Here is a 21324-nt window from a genome sequence, read left to right as displayed (position 1 = left end):
TGAGAGGCTATTAACAGTATGCCAAGCTCTGAAGAACTGAACAGACATTTTTTCCAAATAAGACATCCAAATGGCCAACAGGTACATGAAAAGATGCTCAACATCGCTAATCAACAAGGGAAAGGCAAATCAAAATGGCAATGAGATCATTATCTCATACTTGTTAGAACGGCTATCATCAAGAAAACAAGAGCGAGCTAACAAGTACTGAAGGGATGAGGAGAAAAGGGCACCCTCCTACACCGTTGGCGGGAATGCTAACTGGTGCAGCCGCTCTGGAGAACAGTATGGAGTTCCTCAAGAAACTGAAAATAGAACTTCCGTGTTATCCCATCATCACCCTCCTGAGTATACATCTAAAGAAAAGGAAAACCATACTGAAATACATCCGCACTCCCTGTTCATTGCAGTATTATTCACAATTGCCAAGGTACTGAATCATGAAGTGTCTGTCAAGGGGTGAATGGATGCAGAAGAGGTGGTCAGTAGATGTACAAGGAATATTCTTTAGCCATAAGAGATGAAAATCCTGCCATTTGTGACAACATGGATGGACCCTGAGGGCATTACGCTAAGTGAGATAAGTCAGAGAAAGACAAATACTGTCCATCACTTTCGGGTGGAATCTAAAAAAGTGGAACTCATAGAAAAAACGAGTAGAATGGAGGTGACCAACAGGTGGCAAATGAGGCAATTGGAGAGATGTTTAGGGGGATAAACTTGTAGCTAGTAGATTAGTAAGTTCAGAAGATTTAACACAGGGCATAGTGATTATAGTCAACAATACTGTATTATCAACTTCAAAGTACTGAGAAACTAGATCTTAATTACTCTTACCACAAAAAAGACATGACATGACAGAGGTGTTCATTAACACTAGGATGATGACTAAATTGCAATATATAAAAGTATCAGATCAACACGGGTTACACCTTAAACTTACACAATGCTATGTATCAGTTATATCTTTAAAAAAAAAAAAAAAGGCAGGCCAGGACAACAAGATTAACTGAGATTGCCCTAGGTAATCCAAACTGTATGGCCAGCCTACTAAATTATTCTACAGTAACAAAATCTGTTTCAGCTCTCTAAAACAGTTCTCCAACTAACACATGATATTTCTAATAATCCAATTTGTCATGTAGGCTCTTAGATTTTAAAAGGAAGAATAAGTTATACTTGGATATTTGTTGTCATGATAAAGATAAAAGCTAACACATGGTGCTTACTATGTACCAGGACATACCCAAATGTTTGACTTACTAATCCTCACAACAACCTTATAAAGGTATGCACTGTTACTATTCTCATTAGAGATGAGAAGACCAAGGCACAGAAAAGTTAAATAATTAGCTTAAGGTCACACAGCTGATGAATATTGGAGCTCGGTTTCAGGTGCAACCAGTTTGCCTCCACAGTCCACGATCGTGTCTGCTGTGGTTTGTGCGTCATGCACAGATTGGCAACATACATTCAGTATCTACTTGTTCTTCACATAGTAACTGGTATGGGATAGACTGTGCAATGGTTTGAGGAAGGCTTAAGAACTTGACACAGGCAAAGCAATTCACAGGGAATTTCAGACATACTGCTAAGTATGGTTAAACTGCCAAGAATATCCATCCTCATTCTGGGTAAGTCTTGGTTAAAAAAGGAAGAAAGAAAAAAGATAACCTGTTTTTCTGTTAGAAACCTATCATTTGTTAATCTTTCAACTAGTAAGCTGAAAATAGGAAATTTCAGGCCAATAAAAAGTAATGTGAGATTAGAATAGTCTTGAATAAATTAATGGAATAAGAATTTGCTTTCAGGCAAATGAAATTAATGTCTCAAACACTTTTAAATATGATACCTCTGACTCAAATATCAAATATTATACCTCATTACAATTTTAAAATCCTAGATGGAAGTTGCAACATGTAGGAAACCAAAAATGTCTCAATGTAGATATTTTATGAAGAAATGCAAGTTTAACCATTTGTAAGGAGAATTCTTTTATAGATCAAAAAATTATTTTACACTGTGGTAACAGTTATAATGTTGTCCACTTGTATTTTTTTTTAATTTTTTTTTTTTAAGATTTTATTTATTTGTCAGAGAGAGGGAGAGAGAGCGAGCACAGGCAGACAGAATGGCAGGCAGAGGTAGAGGGAGAAGCAGGCTCCCTGCCGAGCAAGGAGCCCGATGTGGGACTTGATCCCAGGACGCTGGGATCATGACCTGAGCCGAAGGCAGCTGCTTAACCACTGAGCCACCCAGGCATCCCTCCACTTGTATTTTAATCCTCAATAGTTTTTACTTTTTTTGTTTTGAAATTACTTTAAAAATAACATTGATTTTCATTTCTGCACACTTAAGAGCTTAGAAGTTGCCACTTATTTTAACAAGTAAAAAGCTGAAAAAACTGAAAAGCCAACAACTCTTCTAAGGTTAAGGCAAGGGAGGACTCAAGGCAAATGGCTGCCCGCAAGACTGGAAAGCAACGGGGCAGATTCAGGGAGTCACAACATAACCGGAGCAGAGACTCAAGAGCAGAGCAGATACCTCTGTAGGAATGAGTACGGTGGGAAATCTGAAACATAATGGAGAAATTACTGACGACTCAGCGTGGACAGGTCGAGGACTTAAAAACTCCAGGGAGACCCAGTCATAGAGGGGAAACCCCCACAATATTATGAGATTTACCTCCAGAAGCTTGACTAGGTTCCCATAGTAAATATGGAGAAAAATGGTCTCCTGCTTCCAGCAAGGGGGAGGAGGAAAGCCACCATGTTGAAACACACCAGAGCAGGGCTTTTCTTCTTTATAGAGCCTGCCCTCAGGGGAAACTGACCCAACCTGGGCCTAACTCACCCCTGTATTATCAGAGCCTATCTGACCTGGGGGAAGGAAAATACCTAATTCAAGCCAGCTTTATTTAGCCTTCCACCAGGGAGGGGGGAAGTACCCAACTCTAGCCAACAGGAGCCCTCTGATCACATCCAAAGGGAGAAAAAAACAAACAAAAACTGAGGAACTCTTAGAAGTTCCGTCCAGAGGCCTAGGCTCAACGAAAGTCTGAGACCTAATCACAGGACTGAGGAACACTTTTTCCCCCTGCCCTGACACCTCACCAACATATTACTAAAAGCCTATTTACAATTGTTCCTTTTATGGGGCACATCATGTTTGGCTATCAAGAAAAAAATTACAAGTCATGCCAAAAGGCAAAAAATGATCTGAAAAGAAAGAGCAAGCATCAGAACCAAACATGTCAGAGATGTTGGAATTACCATACTAGGAATTTAAAACAACTCTATTTAATATGCCAAGGGTGCGAATGGATAAATTAGACTGCATGTAAGAACCAATGGGGAATGTAAGCAGAAATATGGAATCCTAAGAAGAAATCAAAAAGAAACGTATGAGATCAAAAATGCTGCAACAGAAACGAAGAATAACTATAATGGGTCCATTAGTAGATTGGATAGTGATGCTGAGCAAAGAGTCTCTGGGCTTGAGGACCTATCAGTAGAGTCCTGGAAAATCAAAAGCAAAGAGAATAAAATCTTAACAAACAAACAAACAAAACCACACCAGAATATCCAGGAACTGTGGAGCAATTACAAAAGGTGTAAAATATGCTTAATAGGTGAAAGGGTGCATAGACAAAAAAACGAGACTGATACAAAGTGAAGGTCAAGCAAAGCTTTATTTCACGCCAAGCATCGAGAATCAAACTGACTGGCCAGGGCCGTCTCTTGCAAAGAGGCGACCCCTCCCAGTCTCACAGACTAACTTTCATAGAGTAAAGGCCATGTGGTTGAGCCTGGCCACACACAGGTGGCCAATTGAATTACATTTTACCCCATGATAGTCATCTAATTCAGCCTATGACCTTGGCTAGAATTTGTCTGGAGCCCAAAAAGCAGGGCTCACACTCCTTGGTGGTTAATATGTGCGCTTTCCCTTGATTGGACGTTTCCACCTGGCCAGACACGGCCTTGTATGTGGGCTCCGTTATCTGGGGCTGGTCAGTCATATTTCACCAGTTCTGTTTCTAAGCACTTTTCTCTTGGGGGGAAGGGGCAGGTTCAATCTAAGTTTACTGCATAAACAACAAAATGGCTCGCTCTGGCTAAGTAGGCCCTTACAACAGGAATAATAGAAGGTAAAGAAAGAGAAAGGAATGGAAGAAATATTTGAAACAAAATGATGGTGAATTTCCCCAATTAATGTCAGACGCCAAATCACATATCCAGGAATTTCAGAGAACATCTAGGAGAAATATAAAAAAACAAAACAAAAAACCCAACAATAAAAAAACCAAAACCACCCCAAACAATCAAACAAAAAACACCTAAGCATACCATTTTCAAACTACAGAAAACTAAAGATACAGAACAATTCCTGAAAGCAGCCAGGGGGAAGAAACACTTTATCTACAGAGGAGCAAAGACAAGAAGTACCTCCAGCTTCTCAGAAACCGTGCAAGGAAGGAAACAGTGGAGTGAAATATTTAAAGTGCTGAGAGAAAGAGACCACCTACACAGAACTCTGCACCCTGCAAAATGATCCTTCAGAAGTGAAAGTCGAAGGTCTCTCAAGCTCGGAAGAGACATTGATGAAAGTTAAATGTATTTACTAAGTGAAAGAAACCAATCTGAAAAGGCTACATACGGTCTGATTCTAATTATATGACATTCTGGAAAAGGCAAAATTATCCAAACAGTAAAAAAAGATTGGTGGTGGCCAGGGGTTGGGTAGGGGAAGGAATCCATAGGCAGAACATGGAGGCTTTTTCAGACAGTGAAAATACTCTGTGTAATATCCTGCTGATGGGATACGTGTCATTATACATTTGTCCCAACACATACAATGAACACCACCAAGACTGAATTGTAATGTAAACGGTGGCCATTTGGTGATGATGATGTGTCCAAGGCTCATCAGTTGTAACAGATGCACCACCTGCTCAGGGATGATAATGGAAGATGTGCACGTGTGTGGACGGAGGATAGACGGAAAATATCGAACCCTCCCCTCAATTTTGCTGTGAACAGGAAACTGCTCTAAAAGATCCTATTAAAATGACACATTTTAATGGTAAACTACTTATTAAAAATAGAAATTAAAAATCCCCACTCAACCCAAATCTAACCATCTGAAGTACTCATTAATAAAACTAAATATAGGGACGCCTGGGTGGCTCAGTTGGTTAAGCAGCTGCCTTCGGCTCAGGTCATGATCCCAGCGTCCTGGGATCGAGTCCCACATCGGGCTCCTTGCTCAGCAGGGAGCCTGCTTCTCCCTCTGCCTCTGCCTGCCTCTCTGTCTGCCTGTGCTCGTTCTCTCCCCCTCTCTCTCTCTGATAAATAAATAAAATCTTAAAAAACAAACAAACAAACAAAAACCCTAAATATTATTCAATGTGGTGCATATTTGTATGTAAAGGGAGGAGTAGATAGACGATCTTATAACAACACTATGTTATTTTAAAAATAAAAATATCAATTTCAACTTTGAAGACATTTAACAGAATTTAAAAACTGAAACAGAATTGATGGAATTCCTAAACTCTAGATAAAAATGTACCATCACCAGGGATATAATTTTCCGCATGATCTGAGACTGACCAAAAAAAAAAAAAAATAGCAAAAACCGTTGAGTATGAAATAAAATTTTAAACTATGTTTCAATTTCTTTCTCTGTGAGTGTTTTCTGCTGAATGATGGGAAGAAAAAAAAAAACAAAACCCCAAACACTCAAACATGCTCCCATGGTTTCCTCTCCTAATCCAAATTGCTAAAGAACTAGGAGCTACCTATCTCAATAATGCAGCCTCGATGACCTCTAGATAGCAAAGCCTTTTAGAGGAGTGGTAAGTGAAAAGTCCTATAACATAAAGTAATTTTCAGGTTAGCTAAAGAGCTATTTTCCAGAGCATCAGTTCCTCCCACACTGTACAACCCACACTGTTATATATACATCATCCAAGTTAATCATGTCAATTTTCGCTGATTTCTACATTTATACCTCTTTGTTTTATATTTTGGTGGATTCAGAACTCACCATTAGTTCTTTTATGTCAATTTCATTGTTTCTCAGTTCCAAACTTGTTAAAAAATACATCTTTTGGGCCAGGATTTCATTAAGTAGATTTTTTTGTTTATTTCTTTTGCTTGACCTTGTTTTTGTTTTTCTCCATAAGGCTCATAACCGGCTGCCTTTCCTCACAAATCTGATTCTCTGTTTCCTTTATAGTTGGATGATAACTGGGTTGAGTATACATTTTTGACTCATGCTTTATCTCTCCCCTTTGTTATTATTGCTTTACTATCTTTGGCCACTGACAGATGCTTTTCTTCTTTTATCCCAGCACCTCCAATTAAGCATCTTCAGTTGGTTAGGTTTTTTTTTTTTTCCTGTGTTGAAAATCTTTTATTTAGTTATTGAGGTATAGCTGACATTCAATATTATATTTGTTTCAGATATACAACATAGTGATTTGACATTTGTATACATTACAAAATGGTCACTATGCTAAATCTAGTTACCATCTGTTATCTTAAAGAATTAATATAATAGACATTTTTTGCACCTGAAAATTTGTATTTTTAAAGTTTTTATTTTAATTCCAGTTAGTTAACATACAAGGTAATATTAGGTTCAGGTGTATAATGTAGTGATCAACACTTCCATATAACATGTGGTGCTCATCACAATAAATGCACTCCTTAATCCCCATCACCTATTTATTTAACCCATCTCCCGCACTTCCCTTATGGGTAGTATCAGTTTGTTCTCCATAATCAAGAGTCTGTTTCTTGGTTTGCCTTTCTGTCTCTTATTTTTTTACCCTTGCTTTTTTGTTTTGTTTCTTAAGTTCCACATGAGTAAAATTGTACAGCATTTGTCTTTAACTGACTTATTTCACTTAGCATTATACTCTCTAGCACCATCCATGTTGTTGTAAAGGGCAAGATTTCATCCTTTTTGATGGCTGAATAATATTCCATATATGGGGGTGTGTATATATCTATATCTATATCTATATCTATATCTATATCTCACATCTTCTTTATTCATCAGCTGATGGACACGGGCTGTTTTTATATTTTGGCTATTATAGATAATGCTGCTATAAACACAGGGGTGCTTGTTTCCCTTTGAATTAGTATTTTTTTTATCCTTTGGGTAAGTATCTAGTAGTGCAACTGCTGGCTTATAGGGTAGTACTATTTTTAACTTCTTGAGGAAACTCCATACTGTTTTCCAGAGGGGCTGCATCAGTTTGCATTCCTACCAACAGGGTAAGAAAGTTCCCCTTTCTCCATCCACATCCTCGCCAAATAGTTTTTTAGATTTTTAACATCAAGTAATTTCTTTCCTTTTTTTAGGAGTGGCTCATGAGTGGTATCTTCCCTGAGTGCTTTTTGGTTGTTGGTATTTTTTAATTTATAAAATGTCCTCCTATTGCCCAATCATGTTTGTATGCAATCATCATTAGTTACACTCTTTCCCCATGAATGTTGCTAACCTTTGTTCCCTTATAGTCTAGTAACTTCTGGCACTGGACTGGGTTCAGAAGCAGTCTGGGGGTAGTCTGACATTCCACCTCTTATTATTTATACAAACATATACACAGGCATACACACACACACACACACACACACACACACACACTTTTTTTTTTTAACTAAAAAGTTCCTTACCTCCAAAGTTTAAAACTTCATCAGGATTTTTCTTAGTGAAGACTGCTGTAGAAAATTTCCCTAGTCTATAATGCATCCTTTGGAACTGCAACTCAACTCTTCCTTACTTTGTTTGATTATATTTTGAAGTCTCTCTTTGCTGCCCTTTTGATATCCCTATTTTAAGGACACTCATTGAGGGAAACTGCGGTAAGTCTGCCTAGTCACTCTCCGTTCAAATTTCTCCAGATTGGGATCGGATGTATAATATGAGGGAATAATGTGAGGTGTCTTAAAGTTACCTTTTTCCCCTCAATATTGATTTGCTTATTTCAATGTTCTCTTTTCCAGCATAACTGTATATTTATTTGTCCCATTCTCACTATATTAATTTACGGATGGCATATGATCTTATTTGTTATATAAAATGGTACATGACCAGAGGGTGCAATATTACCAGAAATACAAAAATAGATGAACAGAGCAGAAATCTACATATGTGACATCATTTGATACTTCTTAATTTGCGGTGAAGTATACCAAATTAGCTCCAGAATAAGGAGCTAAGTTGGGGCTTTCCCAGAAAAATTCTTTTACCCATATCACTAGAAGTCTAAGAATGCTTTCCATTTCTTGCTCGTGCTATGCACTGTGATGCATACTACAGAATAGTAACTTCATGCAGAAAAAATGAACTTTGGAATCCCTTGGCATCTTCAATGATTTTGGTGAACGTTGTGAGGTAGAAAGCAATAAATCTTTGTAAGCAGAAGTACTAATATACTCACACACCTCACTTGGTTCTCATTTGAATGTCTCAAATTACTAAATCTGTGTTATTCAAAACTGCCTTAATTGATTTTCAGATTTCAAGTGTTATCACTGGGATATATTTTTATTTTACTTCTCTGTCTCTGCTTTATTGTTTTGCTCAAAGTTAGCCCATTGAGATCTCCTGATACACGGCATTTTCTTCTTAGCCATATTTTATTGAAATGTCAACTAGTAGTAGAGTTTTCCCTTCCCTGGATTTTTGAAACTCAGAGTGATTTTGGCTTTTACATGATACTTTAATAATGTTGCCAATCCCCTAAGTTGTTCACATCAGCTATTTAGCCCCAATACCTAAAGCTTGGGAATCACAATGATTCTCTTCACATTTTCCTTCTGCATTCCAAGAGTTATGAATATTAAGTTGTACTTGCCCCAAAGCAAAAGTGTATTCACCAAGATATTTGCTGAGATCAGGAGTCTCTGGGCCTCATTTAAAAACAACAGCATTAATAAGAAAGCCCCACAAAATGTATGACATTTGAAAAGTAAGAGAAACAAGAATTCAGGATTTTTTAATAAAGTTAAAATACATCCATTGGTTGAAAGTTACCCCAAGTAATGCAACAGAATGTCTCACGTGAGGCTGGCATTGAATTCTAATTTTTCAGAACAGTTCGTGGGAGCAAAAGGACTCTTGGATTTTCAACTATAATTACTACCCTTGGATTGCACTTATTTGGACTTCCACAAATTTTCAACCTTGAGACAGTAAACATTTCAGAAACTGCTTCTATATGGTAAGAGACACTTACATTTCATTTCAGTCATACAATAACACTATTTTCAGAGTAAACACTAAACACCAACCTAACCATGAAAGTTACTTAACTCCTGTTGAAACTCCTAGCTAATATAATTACAGCATTATATTAAAATATTATACAATTTTTTTTTAACAGAGAAAATTCCATTTCAATTCCAGCTAGAGTTTCTTGCTCATGGGCTCATTTCCTCGGAGAACATAATGAGATCGCTCATCCAGTAGGCTAAAGGACTCCTGCACTGTAACAGGGCCAGCTTTGACTTTTGCTTGGCTTCTCGGAGCTATTGTGGATTTTTACCTTATTCAACTTCGAAAAGAAAAACTGGACTGTTTTGTAATATTTTTGTCTAGCCTTTGAAATCAAAAAGCAGACTGTTGATTTGGAAGATTCCCCAGACATAGCTGCAGAGAATAAAAGATCTCTAAATTTAAATTCCAAAGCACGCACACCATGCTGGACAGTGCAAGAGCAGTTATAGTAAACGGTGATCAAAACTCCCAAGGCAAGTCCAGAGCATCTGCTCTCAAGAACTCTCGACTTCGTAAACCTCCCCAGTAGCAGAGCTAGAATCCTAGCCTATTCAACAGGAGGCTCTCCCTGGGCACTCAGGCACTAACGTTGTGTTTCATTTTTTCACACTCAGTACGGAGAGATCATTACAGGTACTGTGCTCTTAAACTATTCTAAAGTCTCAGATAAAATCTCTAAGAAGTTCAAAGGACATATAAATTAAGGAAAACAGAAAGAGAAGGCAAAATAAAAGCGGCGGTGGGGGGGTGGAGAGAAAGAATACCCAAAATTCAGCCAACTAGACCCACAATTTGGCTCTAGTTCAGTAACAGCAACAAGAAAGGCAAAGGCAAAGCTCCTATCTTACTGAAGACATAAGCAAGAGGGACTTTAAAGGAAGGCAATTAAAACACTCTAAGTCCAATAATTGCATTCCACAGTTGTAGAAGTTTAGTGGTTATGCACTGCCTAGTGAATTGAATCCAACCCCTGATTGGATAGACGTTCAAGGACCGCCAAGATTCGGCAACAATCTGCTTTTCCAGCCTCGTGACACCAGAATGCTTTCTAAAATGTGCAGAATTAATTCCCTATCCCCCAGAATGTGCCATCTTCGCTGCAGCTCAGCTGATTTTCTAATGCACTGTCTTAGGTACCTGAGGATAGTGACATTCCGGGAAGAGAAGCTGAGAAGTGGAAAGAGCAAAAGCCTTAAGTTCTAGTCCCGGTCTGCCATGAGCGAGTTACACGCCGCCAGCCTGGCTCCTTGTAACTCTCTTGGCCCCAGTTCCCCGGGGGGTAAAATGAAGCCAGACTTGACTACTGTTTTTGTTTTGTTTTTCTGTTTTGTTTGTGGCACTTGTCCATATAACGGATAAATGGGGAGCTCTTCTGGTAGAAGAGGCCAAGGTGGTCCTCCAGGCAGCTCTGGGTCATAAGGTTGAAAGTCCAGGCTGGATGCTCTGAGTCCCCCAGCCCTTCCTTCTGAGTATACTTTTACAGTATTCATTAGCTTTGCTTTTTTTTACTCTTCTCGAAATGTTTGCATTCTTCCTGAAAGCATGACGGTTTCATCATATGTTCATGTTTTCCTACCACCTGGCTTTGGGCTGTATTTGTTTGCACAGAGTGCTCCTTTTTTTTTTTTTTTTTAAGATTTTATTTATTTGAGATAGAGTGAGAGTGAGCGAGAGAAAGAGAGAAAGAGAGAACATACACGCATGAGTGGGAGGGAGGGGCAGAGGGAGAAGCAGGCTCCCACTGAGCAGAGAGACCAACGTTGGGCTCTATCCCAGGATACTGGGTTCTTGACCTGAGTGGAAGGCAGATGCTTAACCAACTGAGCCACCCAGAGAGTGCTCTCTTACTTGTTGTTACAATTGTATCTACTTCTCAATGGCCTGCTTTTTGTAGTCTTGTGGAAGACTTCTGTTTCCTCTGCCGGAGGAAATCCCTCTCCCTAAACTTACAAAAGACTTTGTGCTTCTTCCATTTCACTGTCTTAATTTTCTGATCTGCTAGACTGCAAACTCCTTTATGGACAGAACCACATTTTATTAATCTACAGCAGGAAATACGAAGTTGCTTTTCCACATCCCTCAGATTGTTGGATCTACCAGAACCTGATGCTGAACATCCCAGAAGACAAAATGACTGTGATTTACAGTCGTCGTAATTGTTTTAATGTAGGTTGGGGTCTGGAATGAGTCATACCCGCCATAGTAAACCAAGTTTCACCTTGGTGAGGTTGGCTTTAGAGTTACCTCTGGGCTAGAGAGTAGAGCCTTTGAACAAATAAAAAAACAACCCCTGTTGGTGGACCCAGCCCTGTTACAGGGCACCCACTGGAGGAGTCAAGAGAAGCCTGGAACCTTTTCCTGCTCTTTCAGCTGGATGTTTGCACAGAGCACAGCCTGTACACCCTGCACAATTTTGTGTATTGACCCTGTATTTTTCTTAGGTAACTAGTGAGAAATTTCACTTGTAGAGGGAGGGAACTTAAACGGGTACTTGCTCACCTCTGCTACCATCAATTCTTTATCCCAAGAGAACCTTTTAAAGCTCCCAGATAAATCTTTAGTTCCTCCATTTGCAAACTACAATTAGGGTCAGGTGTGATACTGTCATCAATTGTAGGGAAGGGTAAGGAGTGGGGTACTGGATTGTGGGGTATGTCGGGTTAAAAGAGGAGACTAAGTAAGGGAATGGAGGCAAGCAGCCATGAGTGAAGGAGCAAAAGAGTTTGACAGTCTTTTCTAGAAGGTCCTAGTCTTTAACCTGCAAGACCAAAAATGGCTCCCATATTTGAACTGCTATATTTTACTCTATATTTTACTCTGCCCTAAATAAACAAACTTGTATTCTTCTACTAGATCAGTATCTGATCCTGGAATCTTGGTGAAACAGGCAAGTTAGACATGTCCTCACTCCCTTGACTGCAAGACTCTGTCACCATCGGTTATCTGCATGTATGTGAAGACCCAAAGGCCAAAAATAGCAGAGATGACTCCATTTGACAAAAAAGGCCAGGTATTACCTTGACCATCTTTTGATGAAGGTAAGTATAGACACCCCTCACACTGCCTGATTCAATCAGCTTTTCTTCAATGAATTAATGAGTGTAGGTAAATTAGCTACCCTATGCATTCTTAGTGTTTATAAATTACAACATAACAGAAGTCTGACTTCTTCCAGGATCGAGTAGACAACTTTAAACTTAAAATTTAAAAACTTAACTTTAAACTTAAACTTAAAACTCGATTACAATATTTTAGAATTAAAAGTTTTCTCAGGATATATTCCTGTTCTAGGTTAGCAGTTCCACCCACTAGGGTATCGGGTCTCCCTAACCAGAAACTTGGTCATAGATACTTACCCTTCTTTTCTCTCCTACTTTAATCCTTGCTTTAAATTCTTCATAGTCTCCTCATTACCCAGCCCAGGGAATCTCAGCCTCAGATTTACAACCACCTCTATCAGAATTATATGGTCACTGTTTTAAAAATAAAGCAATTAAACCCATGGTCCTGCTACTTAGGCACCCCGACTGAGTCTGAGTCTCTGGGGATTTGGCTTAGGACTCTGAGAGCCACTGCTTGCTCTTCCGTCCTTTCAGCCGCCATCTTCCTTTCCTCCCCGGCCTCTATCCCTTTCACATCCTGGCTCTAGTCATCACTGCCTTAATTTCCTCTTTCGAATTTCTATGCATCTCCTCTGTGTCATGTTTTTTGGTATACCCCTACTCATCTTTGAAACTCAGTAAAAATGTTAAAAATGCTTCTACTGCAGGGAAGTCATTAAGTTGACCTCCTCTGACTTCCTACCCATGAGTGTGTTACTTAGCAAGCAGTTCACATACACTCATTGGATGAATAAATGAATGGTGTGAGCCAGTTCCAATGCTTCAGAGCAGCTTATGAAAAACACTCTTAGAGGCAGCCTTTCTGATTTTCCAACCTATTTTTTCTCAAAGTCACAAACAATTCGATTACACTAACGTGATAGAATTAAATGAAGGAATTATCTTCTAATGCTTCTTCCCCTTTCCTCTTAGCATGGACCCAGTGAGTAGTCTCTTCTATAATCTAAGGACCTTAGCAATCTGGTAAACTGCTTTCTTCTTTTAATAGGTATGTTGGGTTTGCTAATTTCTTTAAATGTTATAGTTATATTAGTAACTTTCTTATTGCTCCAAATAAATCACCCACTTGTATCACAAGCCAATTACTTTCACTGAGAGCTTGGGACTGACAAATATAAACAAACAATAATAATAATAAAAAACACAAAAAAACTTCAGGACACCAAAAGCAAAAAAATTATTTGGTAATAATATATGTATATAATTTCTTTAGACAATAGAGGATTTTAAGCAAAACTATTATGCACCTTTGCTATATTCTCTTTTCTAAATGATAAATATTCAACAGCATTTTAAGGCTATGACTCCACTGTGACCATGCTTATGAACTTTCTGTTAAATCTTAGATTATCAAAATCTAAATTTGAAGTTGAGCTGTAAACCATGACACCACTTCAACATTTCCTCTGACCTAATCCAGATACCATTCCGATGTCATGAATCACTTTGGCAGTGTTTTGACTGTTGCCTTTTCTCAATTGCATTTGCAGCCGAAAAGTGCTTTTGTTTGACCAATCCGATCTTTTCAACTTTCACTCGCTAACAATAGCTGATTGCTTCTGTCAAAAACTCATGTCACAATAACTATGCACTAAATTCCTAACCAGTTGATAGTTGCCTATGAGGAGCTATTGGAACTGAAACAACCCTGCTGTGGAATATAAGTAGTTCGAAAATTAGCTTAAAATAGCTGACAACATCTCCTTATTAGCTCTCCTTTCTTTCTCAGAAAGCAGTTTCCTGTTATATTTCTTGGGAGCGGATTAGCAGCAAGGTAATCTGCACTTCCACCAACACTTAACTACCAGTAGACAGCTTCTGACTTCACAAATAAGGTTTTCTATAAACTAAAGAAGCCCAATAATTGTTTATGTACCTTTGAAGAACATGGAAGGCAATCTGTATTCTTAGTAGCAATATTAATTTTTATAACTATAGGCACTACATTTTAGTACCTGCTTCTCTGGGCACCATCCTGGACTCATAACTCCTCTCAATTTACAGACAAGAAAATTCTGTAAAGAAAAAAAATTCTGATTTTCATGCAGTTAACAAAGAGACTAAAGATGAAATACTGTGTTTTAACTACTGCTCTTTTCATGACTAGTTTCCATGGTTTTTTTGTTTTCATTTTTTTTTTCTAAACAGTTCTGGCATTAGAAGTGAAACAGCTCTCTGTTCTCTGACGCAGTAAACATTTTTGCCTAAGGAACAATGACCTATTCTATGACCAAAAGAGTATTTTAAGAAAACTGTTTTTGTTAATTTTGGATTTAATGAGTCTAGCATTAAATACTCTCTCCTACTGCTAGACATTCTCAAGGTACTTCCAATTGTTAGTTTGGAAAATGCAGCTTCGTCATAATGGCCCTGGCATACTCAGAGAATTTGTGGAACAGAAGTAAACCCATCTCTACCAGAGATACTTTAGCAGATATTTTGGGATGTGTTTCATGTTGGGTATTTGTAGATCCATAAATTACACTTTGTAGATGTCTATCAACTCAGCTACTTGGTAATCTTGGCCCCAAAGCTATACTTTTTTGAAAAAATTGAAGAGCTTCTGGAGAGTAGAGAGAGCAGAATTTTGGTTCTTGAGAAGGGAGGGAACCCGAGGAAGAACTCTGTTTACAGGACTATTGCCTAAGTCAGGTAAGAGTGTTTCAAAGCTTTTTGAGGTTCCGTGCCTTACTGATATTGTAGTGGTAATTATACTGCAGTGTATAAATGTAACAAATCAACACATTGGACATCTTAAACATATGATGTCAATTATATCTCAATAAAAATAAAATGAATGAATTAATTTTCAAAGCAAGGATTTATAGGCGTGGGGAAAAGACAGAAATCTGTTTACTGAAGCCAGAGCCCCAAATCACAATAGAATAACCCTGGCTGAGCTTCTGAGTTATAGTTCAGACCTTAAATACTTGGTCATTTGTGACAAGATTGGTTTCAAGGTCTTTGGTTGAATAGTAATTTTGGAGTTAAGTAATCTAGGTTTAAAACAGAATGGAAAGGCCAGTGAGTGACTTGAGTAGGAAAGCCCCCGAGCAGTAGCCTGAATGTGTGCATCTTCTCTGTGTAACTATGGGAAACCTGCCTTCGTAGGTTTAGAATCACTTTCTTTGTCCCTTCTCCAAGCTTCTCAGCTCTGTACATATTTCTGATGTTACTGTTTTAGGAGCAGATCAGATTTAGCTCTTGTCAAGCCCTTTCCCCCCCATCTTTGGATTGTAAGGAAAAGAACAAATGAAAGTTCCGAAGTTTGCATTTGTGTGTGTGTGTGTGTGTGTGTGTGTGTTTGTACACCAGTATGTCAAGCAGAAATAGAATGGATTTGTTCTATTTCCTAAATTTGGCTTTTTTTTTAAAGCTCCTTTTTATTTTCACAATTTAAAATTATAAGGTGGATGTTCTGAAATTTTTCCTCATCATAGGCATCGTCATGTTATCATACGTAACAGTGGTTCTCAATCTTAGCTATGCACTAGAACCACCTAGGGAGGCTTTAATACCCCAGTGCCCAGGATCTGACCCAGATCAATTATAAAACTGAGGTTGAAACTTGATATTTTAAAACTTTCCTATGAGTCTGGGGCGTCTGAGTGGCTCAGTTGAGTGTTCGACTCTTGATTTCCGCTCAGGTCATGATTTCAGGGTCATGAGATGGAGCTCTGCATCAGGTTAGAGCTAAGCATGGAGACTGCTTAAGGTTCTCTCTCTCCTGGGATGCCTGAGTGGCTCAGTTGGTCTGCCTTCAGCTTAGGTCATGACCCCGGGGTCCTGGGATTGAGTCCCACATTGGGCTCCTTGCTTAGCAGGGAGCCTGCTTTCCCTTTTACCTGCTGCTCCCCCTGCTTGTGCTTTCTCTCTCTAATAAATACATAAAATCTTTTAAAAAAAGATTATCTCTCTCCCTCCCAATGCCCTGCTCATGCATGTGTGCTCTCTCTCTCTCAAAAATAAAAGTAAACTTTCATATGCGTCTGAAGTAAAGCAAAGCCTGAGAAAAATGCTTTATAATAATAGTTTTCCATCATCATTAGCGCAGTATTTTTATTTGACATTTAATTAGGCAAGGCATCAAGATAGATGCCATCCAAGAAAAACTCTGTAGCTCCCTGTAATCTAGAATTTTAGCATTCATTTCTTCCTATATCAAGAATAAATATTCAATAAATATTGACCGAAAGCCAGAAGGTATGATAGATGCTAACAATACAGTGATAAACATAGTAGAAATAGCTTCTGACCACAGAGAACTTTGGTCTAGCAGAACAGGAAAAAAAAAAAAAAAAAAAGAGAGAGGACCAAAGAATATTGCTAGTTAATTTTCAAGACCTATGAACCAAGACATCTGTTTAAAACCTCCTAGCTATATTTCTGATGTTGGCTGAAACCAACCAGCACAACCACCAACAAAACTCTAATGGCTAATACATTAAAGAAATTTGTACCTCCTGGTGAAAATCTGGGGAAGGGAAAGCATGATATAGCCTTATTTGATGCAGTAATAATCATGGGGGAAAGATTAATAAAAACCTGAATCTTTTGTTAGTTGCATGGTTATATAGCCTCCAAAATATTATACATGGTCATTTAGAGATGTTAAAATAAATATTTCAGATGGAAAATACATTAGATTGATCTATTAGAGATGCACAGAACATAATTAAATTAGCAAAAAAATGTTGAAAGAACTTACAGTGAACATAGATCTTTTCTTTTTTATTATAATGAAATAGTTCTAATTGATTTTTTAAAAAGTTTTGATTATGTTTCCTGGTCAAATATCATTAGCATATAATAAAGGTATCATGTGGCACACATCTGTGTCAAAATTACTGTGGGCTTTGGGGTTCTCTCACTGGGACTAATACATAGTTGAGCTAATTAGTCTTCTATTGTTCTTTTAACAGCAAGGCCAATGAGATATTCTTATTTAGAATGGCAACATAAGAATTCTTTTTTCTCCAGTGGTCATATTTTAGAGGAGGATAGTTTTTGAACATGATATTTTAAAATCAGGTATCTTTTAATATAGTTAATTTGTAGGTAATTATAGGACTGCATATGTACATGGTAAATTATGAATGCTAGAACATTAATGAACAAATTATAACAAGTTTCTCATCCCTTTATTCAGCATGATAGTGCTAAAAAAAATCGGTAACAATTTTGATGGTTATGGCTGATGCCCTTTTGACTGCTGCAATTTTAAAGATAACTTTAGTCAGCTGGAAAGCATATGTTAAAAGGGAATAGCTCAAGTGAAACAAATTCTTCTTGCTTTTGTCTCCAAGTGAACTGCACTGTGAAAGGACACAAAATGCGTATGCTTTGCCTGAGAGAATTGCCGTATGAGATAAGGTGTATCTGTTGTAACTGAAAACCTCTTTCTACTACCAGAAATATTAAAAATTGGAAAAGCTTGTTAGTTTTTTTTTGTTTTTGTTTTTTTCCTTAACAAGTGAAACAAGACATTTGGTTTTTGGTGGTGGTGGTGTTTTTTTGTTTTTGTTTTTTCAATAAAAAGTTTCTTTGTAGGAATATACATTTTTCATGTGAGTTGTCCTGGTAGATTTCCTAAAAGCTGATGCTAGAAGGCAAATACTGCTACATGAAGAAATTTATGACTGCTCAGGTGTGTGAAATGAAGTGCAGCTAAAGCACTTTCTTTTTTCTTTTAGAGAGTGTGCACTCCCACCAGCGGAGTTGGGCTGGGGGTAGGGCAGTGACAGAGGAAGATGGAGAATCATAACCAGGCTCCATTCCCCATGCAGAGCTGGATCTCACGACCCTCAGATCATGAGGGTCCTGAGCCAAAGGATCCTGAGCCAAAATCAAGAGTCAGAAACTCAACCGACTGAGCCACCCAGGCGCCCCAAGATTTTTTTTTTTTTAATGTAATCTCTATACCCAGCATGGGGCTCAGACTCATAGCCCTGAGAGAAAGAGTTGCACGCTCTACTGACTGAGCCACCCAGGTGCCCTAAAGCACATTTTAAAAGCAAAAACCCAAATTTAAGAAATGAAGTTATTCATTGTTTTTATCTTGTCTACTGAAAGTCTTCATCACAGAATGAGAACGGCTTGTGGCTTCACTCCTGCACTGCTCGTCAGTGGAGCTCCTCTAACAGTATTTGGTGACCCTTTCCCCACCTTTTCCCCTTAGCTTGAAAGATTCTTACTCTCTCTTTATATATTTGAGAGTAGAGACAGGTCACTGCTTTCAATTTGTTAAGGAATGTTTTCATGCAATTGAGATATCAAAATATCTGTACATAATGCCAGCTTTCAGTAAAGGTCACATTTTACAGTCAGATCCTGAGAGGAAATGTACAGAATAACTTCTCCACACATTCACAGTTTTCACAAGGTAGAAAAGGATATTTTATCACTTAGGTAGAGAAACATCTCTGGTAAAAAAAAAAAAAAAAAAAAAAAATTGCTTTTGTTTATAATGAAAAATATAGCAGTCCAGGAGCTGAGGATCTATCTGTTAATTAGTTTGATGAGCATTAACATACGAACTACTGACTAGTTGGGGGGAAAAATACCTATTGAATAGTTTGCATATTTAAATTCAAAACCATGCAGTGAAGTGCTGCTCTATGTTTGTGGCAGGTAATGATGCTCTGATTCTGGTGCTTTACATTTTTTATACTGATTTCCAACACTGACAGCTAAATTTCGTGTACCTTTCTCCACTACCTTTGCTTTCACTATTCATTTACCTCTTCCCCTTGGCCATGAGTTCTCTCTACTCTTTTTTCCATCCTTCACATTCTTTTCTTTCCCTTCCCCCCAACCCCAACTACATAAAGAAAAGCAAGGTTAAAATTGGTTAGGGGAAATCTTATATCATATTTTTCTACACGACACATACACTTTTCTAAGCAACTAAAATACCCGCGTTGCCTTGAATCCAGAGGTAAACTGGGCCCCTTAAATATTTGGAGTAGAGTACATGATCTCGGTTTATTTTGCTCGACTGGAATACTGAACTAAGAATACCTGATTTTTTTTTTTAGATAACAAATACATGCCTCAAATGATTGTGGGTGTGGTCATAGTGTCAAAATGAATTTGCAAAATTCACTTTCTAGCAGTACTAAAAATATTACTCAGAACCATTTTCCTGTTTTGGTGGATCAGTATCACTGCTTTTCTTGTGCAAGATGACCTACAATCATTAAGAAGAGGATACATAGTTATGGTTTTTACCAGTATTCTTCAAATGGCAATCACGTATTATCATTATCTATTAAAATATTTTTAATAGAGGACATGTTTTAGTTTGATTTTCTAGTTCTTTAAATTCTAAATCATGATTTGTACAATAACATGTTAACATAAAAATTTCTCATTCATTTTTTTCAAGAAAGCAGCCAGAACCACAAAGTAATTTTATAGTTTATAGTTTATAATGATACCTCTTATTAGCTTTCTGTATTTTATCAAAATCAGCCAACTCCTTCAAAAGAAAATATAAGCAGAAAATGTGACATGTCAAATACTAGACATTCAAGCAGAGAACGAATCCTTTTTAACTTTGAACAAGGAATTACACAATGTCAACTCATAAATTGGAGTTCACCTTTTATTAAAAATAAATCAGCTAGACTCATTTTACAAACTGACATATTTATAATTATAAGGTATGTGTTAAGGTAGGTAGAGATATAAAACTTCACTTTTCTTTGAAGCATTCATGCCCATCTCAAATTTACTCTTATATCTGGTCATCAGCTATTGATATCAACTTCCCATTGCACTCTCACTAAAAAAACACCTCAGCCTGTTGCCAAAAACAATAAAAATAGTGAGAGTAAGGTCTGATGGGTACCTTAATACCTAAATTTACAAAAGCTTGTGATTAACTATAAGCCACATTGAATCATATCAATCACACCTGTCACCCCAGTTGTCTTGGCCCTCCTGATTGGACCACATTGACTCCATCTGAGGCAGCCAACAAATCACTGCCTTTGGGGGTGTCACACCGTCCCTCTTGGCCTGTTGGATGCAACGAGGCTGACCAGTCTTGCATGCCCAGACTTTTTGGTTAACCCTGCCATTCCTGGACTTGAGGGGAATACACACTTTAGACCATCACATCTGGCATCCTGAACAGTTGCCAGAAGATCCAGATAATGTATCCCGGAAGTCTGGGAGTTACCTCCCTCATGACTAAACTCTGCCCAAGGGGAAGTAAGAGACTGTAAAGAGCATGCAAATAAGTCCCACCTTCCTCCTCCTGCACAGGGACTGCTCTGAGGTTGTTTGTCCATGTAGCTGTCCTGAGACATGCAACATGACCAACAGGGCACCTACTGAAGGATTATTGCTGTGAAGCCATGGTCAGTGAGGTGATGCACGATTTTGCACTGCTTTGCATCTTTTGTTACCTCACTTTCTTTATAATTCCTTTTTGCTGTCCTGGGTTCATGCCCCTCAAATTATCCTTGGGCCCTGATTTCAGGAGAATCAGGAATGAAACACACATGAAGCTAGATAAAAACACATTCAGACATTCCTAATTTGGTACTCCAGCCTTTACTTCATGAAGCTTTCTTTTTTAATAAAAGGTATGTCTGTGTTCAGACTCAAATATTCAGGGAATGTATTAATTAGATGGCTGGGCAATTGTCTTGCTTACATGTAAGCCAACAAGAACTGGTGTCTACTCCAACTGCCCATCTTACTGAGGAAGAGAGAGAGAGCAGATCCCTGAAAACACCTGAGCTGAGGTGGAAGAGGGTAGGCGGGTCAGAAGTACTGACAGTAGCACCTTGGATTAAAAGGGGAATCATCACCACACGGAAAGCTATGAAGAGGGAAGGTGAAACATGAATATCTGGAAAACAACATGCTGGCTGGAAACTCTTAAGTTTTC

This window comes from Mustela erminea, chromosome 11, assembly GCF_009829155.1.
Source record: "Mustela erminea isolate mMusErm1 chromosome 11, mMusErm1.Pri, whole genome shotgun sequence".
Lineage (NCBI taxonomy): Eukaryota > Metazoa > Chordata > Mammalia > Carnivora > Mustelidae > Mustela > Mustela erminea.
The sequence above is the reverse complement of the archived record's forward strand: the minus strand, read 5'-3'. Positions refer to the sequence as shown.